Source organism: Mandrillus leucophaeus, unplaced genomic scaffold (genome assembly GCF_000951045.1).
Source record: "Mandrillus leucophaeus isolate KB7577 unplaced genomic scaffold, Mleu.le_1.0 Scaffold255, whole genome shotgun sequence".
Taxonomy (NCBI): domain Eukaryota; kingdom Metazoa; phylum Chordata; class Mammalia; order Primates; family Cercopithecidae; genus Mandrillus; species Mandrillus leucophaeus.
This window is the reverse complement of record NW_012102643.1, coordinates 2233617-2241551: the sequence shown is the minus strand read 5'-3', so window position 1 is coordinate 2241551 and position 7935 is coordinate 2233617.

Genomic DNA, 7935 nt, shown 5'->3' with positions numbered 1-7935 from the left:
AGGGTCTCACTCTGTTACCCAGGCTGGAAGGCAGTGGCATGATCATGGCTCACTGCAGCCTCATCCTCCTTGGGCTCAGGTAATCCTCCCATCTCAGCCTCCCAAGTAGCTAGAACTATAGGCATGTACCACCATGCTCAGCTAACTTTTAAAGATTTTTTGTAGAGATAGAATCTCACTGTAGACCAAGCTGATCTCAAACTCCTGGTCTCAAGCGATCTGCCTGCCTTGGCCTCCCTAAGTGTTGGGATTACATACCACCACACTTGGACAGAAACTGATTCTAAATATTAACTCACTTCCACTTCATAACATCCTACAAGATAGGTATCATCACCCTCAGTTTACAGATAAGGAAACCGAGGCCCAGCAGTTAAAAGCTCAAGTCAGTCTGGCCCCAGAGCCCATGCTTTTAACTAGGTTTCTCTCTCTCTCTCTCTCTCTCTCTCTCTCTCTCTCTGTTTTTCATTATCCCATTTAACTCTCACAGCAATGCCTTGAGATAGCTATTATTGACCCTGTTTTGCAGATTCGGAAACTGAGGTTCAGTACGAGGAAATAACTGGTCCAAGTAAGTAAACACGGGCTCCACTGACCACAGAAGGCCAAGCTGGATTGCTGCCCACCATGTCAACATGCACTGCCCTGGCTCCCTCCTCCCCCGCTGTGCCTCAGCTCTGTTTTCTTTGGATCTCTGCATGGCTTGGAGAAGCTGCGTCAGCCCATCTCCTCTCCTGCACATTCCCCACCCCCAATGCCCACCCACGCTACCTCTCAGGAAGTGACCCCCTTCTCCTCACTGCGCCTGAGCTCATGAACACCACAGCTCATGTGCCTGTGTTGGTCAGCATGGCCGCATCTGGGGACCTGTGACAGGGGACCCAGTTGGAATGAGAGGAGGAGTATCTGGGGACAGATCTCAGGCCAGGAAGACCCCGATTACATCTCTCCAGACAGGCGAAATGATCATCTGTTTCCAGAATGCAGCTGGACAGAACAGTCTGCATGAGGGCTGGACATTTACCAAATGGGAAAAAGGGATCTAAAGGAGTGGGGCTTGCTGAGTTCAGCCAGGGCAAAGCTGTGGACTGACTTTCCGTGATTTCTAAAGCTGGGAGAACTGTTGTTTTCTTCTTTCTTTCCAGTTTCCTCCTTGAAGACCAGTCCCTTTTCTGTGTGAAGAACGGGCCATTTGGTGTCTGAAGTCACTTCTGGATTTGAAACTCAAGGATTCTAAGGTTCCGTACAAGGTGTGGCTTTCCCAGTGTCCTCGGTCCTAGGGCATTGTATCCCCACACCTGGTGCCTCTCCATCGGGGCTTGGATGTCAACCTTGGGCAGCTCACTCTCTCTCTGACTTCCCTTTTCTTTTCTTCTTCATATCCCACCCTCCTTCCCAGTTTCTATGCCTCTGTCAGTCTGCTAGCTGACTGACTCATGCGGCCCTCTTTCTGTGGTCCTCTAAGCCTCATAACCGTCTGTGCTTTCATTATACTCCCCGTGGGCTTTCCAGCCTCTACTTGTTTTGAGGAAGAGGTGGAGGATCCATAGCAGTGCTGTCTAGATGTTTGGATTTCATAGGCCAGTCACAACATTTCAAAGTAAGTGAAGGGAGTGGGCCCCAAAGGTAGGGATTTTTTCCTTTGATAATAAGGATAGGCCACCATCTTCAGCCCAAGCTTGTCCCTTTTCTGCAGGACCTGCCGAAATGTTACAAGAAGTGGCCAACATAATCCAACTCGAATTTTTCCACGTGCCCTAATACTGCAGTCTTTGGAGTCCTCCACATCATGCAGGCTTTGATCTAACAAGGATTGCCAACCCTTAGCCAGGAATCATGAGGATGTCACCGCCCTCTGGCCTTCTTCCTCTCTTCCACCCAGCTAGATCCATATTTTAGCTTCCCTCCAACCCCAGTAAGTACCAAACCTGCTCCTTTTCCAAGCTTCTCTATCACTCGTCATGGCACCAGCTTTACCCAGTGCTCAAGTCAAAAATATAGGAGTCATCCTTGACTTCCTTTTTTTGTTACACCCCACATCAGCAAATCCCGGTGTCCCTAACTCCAAAAGATGCCCCACCTTATGCCTGTAATCAAAGCACTTTGGGAGGCTGAGGCGGGAGGATCACTTGAGCCCAGGGTTCAAGACCAGCCTGGGCAACATAGTGAGACTTTGTCTCTACAAAAAATAATTAGGCCGGGTGCGGTGGCTCACGCCTGTAATCCCAGCACTTTGGGAGGCCAAGATGGGCGGATCACGAGGTCAGGAGATCGAGACCATCCTGGCTAACATGGTGAAACCCCGTCTCTACTAAAAATACAAAAAACTAGCCGGGCGAGGTGGCGGGCACCTGTAGTCCCAGCTACTCGGGAGGTTGAGGCAGGAGAATGGCGTGAACCCGGGAGGCGGAGCTTGCAGTGAGCTGAGATCGCGCCACTGCACTCCAGTCTGGGCAACAGAGCGAGACTCCGTCTCAAAAAAACAAAACAAAACAAAAATAATAATTAGCCAGGTGTGGTAGCACGCGCCAGTAGTCCCAACTACTTGGGAGGCTGAGGTGGGAAGATCACTTGAGCCCAGGAGGTCAAGGCTGCAGTGAGCTGTGACTGTGCCGCTGCACTCCTGCCTGGGCAAGAGAGCGAGACTCTGCCTCGAAAGAAAAAAGAAAGAAAAGATGCCCCACATCTATACAGTTCTCTCCATCAGCACCAACACCGCTCCAAGCCATTTTCACTGATTACGGGGACAACCTGCCTCATCTCCCTGTCTCACCATTTCTCCTAGGTCTAGTCTCTCTGCATCAATCTAAGTGATATTTTTAAAAGTGGAAATCATAGAATTTTTCTACCCTGCTCAACATCCTCCCCATCACACACAAAATAAAACCCAGACTCTGGCCACGACCCCTGTAAACGCTGCAGGTGATCTAGCTCCTGCCTACCTTCCTCTCCAGGCCCGTCTTCTACCACTGTTGGCAACACACCAACTGCCTTCAGCCTCAGGCTTTCCTTAATTCTTTTCTCCACTAGACACATCGTCCCACACACATACCTGTGCAGAGTTACTCAGATCCCTACTCAAATGTCACCCCCACAGAGAGGCCCCCCCTGTGTCATTACCTGTCATTCTGTTTGTTTAATTCTTTATTGCCTGTTTCTTCCAGTAGACTGTAAGCTCCCCAGGGCAGGGACAGGAGCCTGCCACTCTTATTCCTGGCTGTATGTCCAGTGCCCAGCACAGGGTCTGGCACACAGAAAGAGCTCAATAGATGTTGCTGAATTCAAGACGGCCAGGCGCAGTGGCTCATGCCTGTAATCTCAGCACTTTAGGAGGTCGAGGCGGACAGATCACGAGGTCAGGAGTTCGAGACCAGCCTGGCCAACATGGTGAAACTCCGTCTCTACTAAAAATACAAAAATTAGCCAGGCATGGTGGCGGGCATCTGTAGTCCCAGCTACTCAAGAGGCTGAGGCAGAAGAATCACTTGAACCTGGGAGGCGGAGGTTGCAGTGAGCTGAGATCGCGCCACTGCACTCCAGCCTGGGTGAGAGAATGAAACTCCATCTCAAAAAAAAAAAAAAAAAAGATGAGATGTTTGTTGAATTCAAGATGGGGTGTTATCATCATCCCTACACCCTTCAGAAGGAGCAGCTTTTATGGTGCACTCTGTAGCCCTGATCTAATCCCCGGCTGAGCCTCTAAGCTCTATGCTTCCTGCTGGTACCACCCATTTCCTTGCATTTAGCCGGAGTTATCTGGAGCTGGTCTGCAGCCAAGAATGTCATACTTCCCTAATCTCCCCAGAGGCCTGAGAGATGCCTAAGGTCATGGGAGGTGCCCCGACGGGATCTCAGTGGGCTGAGCAGAAATTGGGACTCCTTGACCTAACCCACACCCAGGCCCCTTCTATTTCACCTTCCAGCAGGCCGGTCTACTCTGGGTCCCTGCATATGCCTTCTTGTGGGGGTGTCTTGTCTCCCACCTATGTGTTTCCTGGTGTGGAAGAGGCTGTTGGCCAGCTGGAGCTCTCTCTCAGTGCCCTGGAGGACACAACTTCAGACCTGAAGCTAGATTGCTGGTTCCCAAACCTTCTGCACATTAGCAGCTTTTAAAGTCGAGAGTTGACCGGGCGCGGTGGCTCATACCTGTGATCCCAGCACTTTGGGAGGCAGAGGCAGGCGGATCATCTGAGGTTGGAAGTTCGAGACCAGTCTGACCAACGTGTAGAAACCCCATCTCTACTAAAAATACAAAATTAGACGGGTGTTGTGGCGCATGCCTGTAATCCCAGCTACTCAGGAGGCTGAGGCAGGAGAATCCCTTGAACCCAGGAGGTGGAGGTTGCGGTGAGCCGAGATCGCGCCACTGCACTCCAGCCTGGGTGACAAGAGTGAAACCCTGTCTCAAATAAATAAATAAATAAATAAATAAAGTCAGGAGGTTTTTGTTTTGTTTTGAACACCTGTGCCTGGGCCCCAGGCCCCAAGCTTCTGGTTTAATTGGTTTGGGATGGAGCCGGGGCATTGGTGGGTGTTTTTTGTAAAAAGAAGTCCTGTAGTAGGATGGGATAAAAAAGGACTAACACTAACAAGTGTCGCAGAGAAATTACCACCCTCACACATTGTTGGTAGAAAGGTGAAATGGTACAGCTGCTTTGGAAAATAGTTTGGCAGTTTCTTTAAAAGTTGAACACAGCCCGGCACGGTGCTGTACTCCCAACACTTTGGGAGGCCATGGTGGGCGAATCACCTGAGGTCAGGAGGAGTTCCAGACTAGCCTGACCAACATGGTGAAACCCCAACTCTACTAAAAATAAAAACATTAGCTGGGTGTGGTGGCGAGCGCCTGTAATCCCAGCTACTCAGGAGGCTGAGGCAGGAGAATTGCTTGAACCCAGGACGCAGAGGTTGCAGTGAGCCAAGATCACGCTGCTGCGCTCCAGCCTGGGTGACAGAGCAGGACTCCATCTTAAAAACAACAACAAAAAAGTTGAACACAAATTTCCCATACAGCAATTTTGCTCCTAAGGGTCTACCCAGAGAAAAGGAAAATGAATGCATTTGTACCTGAATGTTGATAGGAGTGTTATTCATAACAGCCAAAACGTGGAAAGAATCCAACTATCAATTGGTAAACAAACAAAATGTGGTATAGCTGTATAATGCAACACTATTCAGCATTAAAAAAAGAATCAGCTACTGATACATGCTTCAAAACGGATGAAGCTCAAAAACATAATGCAAAGTGAAAGATGCAAGCTGTAAAAGACTACATCTGTGTGATTCTCTTTCTATGAAATGTCCAGAAAAGGCAGCTCTATAGAGACAGAAAGCAGGCCAGTGGTTACTGGGGGCTGACGGTGGGAACAGGAACTGACTGCAAACAAGCCCAAGAAATCTTTTAGGGTAATGGAAATGTTCTAAAACGGAACTGTGGTGACAACTGTATAACTCTATACATTTACAAAAGAAAAAAAATGGAATTGTTTATTTATTTATTCATTTTTGAGACAGCGTCTCGCTTCTTCCCCCAGGCTGGAGTGCAATGGTGCAATCTTGGCTCACTGCAACCTCCACCTCCTGAGTTCAAGCGATTCTCCTGTCTCAGCCTCCCCAGTAGCTGGGATTACAGGCACATGCCACCACACCTGGCTAATTTTTGTATTTTTAGTAGAGACAGGGTTTCACCACCAGACTGGTCTCGAACTCCTGACCTCAAGTTATCCACCCGCCTCAGCCTCCCAAAGTGCTGGGATTACAGGCATGAGCTACCGCGCCTGGCCTATTTATTTATTTACTTCTTATTATTATTAAGTAGACACAAGGTCTTGTCCAGGTTGGTCTCTAGCTCCTGGGCTCAAGCAGTCCTTCTGCCTCAGCCTTCCAAAGTGCTGAGATTATAGGTGTGAGCCACTGTGCCCAGCCAGAATTGTACATGTATTTATTTTTGAGATGGAGTCTCTCCCAGGTTGGAGTGCAGTGGCACGATCTCAGCTCACTGCAACCTCCACCTCCCTGGTTCAATGATTCTCCTGCCTCAGCCTCCCAAGTAGCTGGGATTACAGGCATACGCCACCACGCCCAGCTAATTTTGTATTTTTAGTAGAGATGGCGTTTCACCATGTTGGTCAGGCTGGTCTTGAACTCCTGACCTCAGGTGATCCATCTGCCTCTGCCTCCCAAAGTGCTGGGATCACAGGCGTGATAGAATTGTATACTTAAAACAGGTGAGTCTTGTAGTCTGTAAATTATACCCTAATAAAGCTGTTAAAAACATTTTCCTAGGCCGGGCGCGGTGGCTCAAGCCTGTAATCCCAGCACTTTGGGAGGCCGAGACGGGTGGATCACGAGGTCAGCAGATCGAGACCATCCTGGCTAACACGGTGAAACCCCGTCTCCACTAAAAAAATACAAAAAACTAGCCGGGCGAAGTGGCGGGCACCTGTAGTCCCAGCTACTCCGGAGGCTGAAGCGGGAGAATGGCGTGAACCCGGGAGGCGGAGCTTGCAGTGAGCTGAGATCCGGCCACGGCACTCCAGCCTGGGCGACAGAGCAAAAAAAAAAAAAAAAAAAAATTTTCCTAGCTCAGGTTGATCTCTGGGTTAGATGTGTCCTGGGAACCCAGCTGGGACCCAGGCTAGGTGGGGTGTCCTCCTTTCTCTCCTTTCTAGGTCAGTTTTCTGTGATCTCAGACTTTCAGGAAGCTACCAGCTGTCGGTCTTGTTTCTTTTTTGAAGAAGTCTGGAATTCTGCAGACTCATCTCATATGGGAGTAAACATCCCGGCTCTTGGCCACTCTGACTGAAGTGCAAGAATGAGCACCACGGCCGGGCGCGGTGGCTCACGCCTGTAATCCCAGCACTTTAGGAGGCCGAGGCAGGCAGATCACAAGGTCAGGACATTGAGGCCATGCTCGCCAACATGGTGAAACCCAGTCTCTACTAAAAATACAAAAATTAGCTGGGCATGGTGGCGTGTGCCTGTAATTCCAGCTACTCAGGAGGCTGAGGTAGGAGAATAGCTTGAACCAGGGAGTTGGAGGTTGTAGTGAGCCGAGATCACGCCACTGAACTCCAGCCTGGCAACAGAGCAAGACTGTCTAAAAAAAAAAAAAAAACCGCATCACAGGGAATGGGTGGGAGAGTGGAGGGGACCACCACAGATGGCCCCACCCCTACCTTGATATGACCAAACGCCACCAGGGATGCTAAGCACTAACCCAGAGCAAGGGCTGAATTTGGACTCCAAGGTCTTGGTAAGACCTGCACCTCCCTTGCTCCCTGGCTGTGCTCACGTTGACTGGCTTTCCAACCCTCCCTCTCTATACCTCCAGGCCTTGGCACAGGCTGCGCCCTCCCCTTTTCCTCACCTACCTGGAAAATCTATTCTTCCAACAAGAGTCTGTTCATTGTCATCTCCTCTGAAGCTTTCTCCTTTGTGTGCACACCACCCGCTGCCCCTGCCGTCCCTCCAGAGCCCTTATCTCCCAGTGGCGGAGGGTTCATGTATATGTCTGCCTCCCACACTGCTCTGTGGGCTCCCTGAGACAAACCATCTGTCCGTCTTACTTATCGCTTATTCTCAAGAGTCTAGGACAGGCCAAGGGAAGAAATGGAGAGAACAGTACACCACATCAGACGCTTCCAAGGCCAGGAAGACCAGTGGAGACGCCCCCATTGCTCTCATCTATTCTTGGCCTAAATGGCTTCTCTCATCTGGTCCCAGAATGGCCCAAGAGCCACTCCCTGTGGGAACCACAGTTTGGGGTGGAAGCCTCCTTTCCGCAGCTTTCCGGGGGCCAGGCCCACTTGCCTTGGAAACTCCCTTCGCACAATTTAAACCGCAGTGTAGGGTCTATGGGCAGCTCAAGCCCAGCCCAGGCGGAGGCAACCCGGAGTGGAATCCAGCTAGAGTCTCCCTTCCCCAACTGCCAGG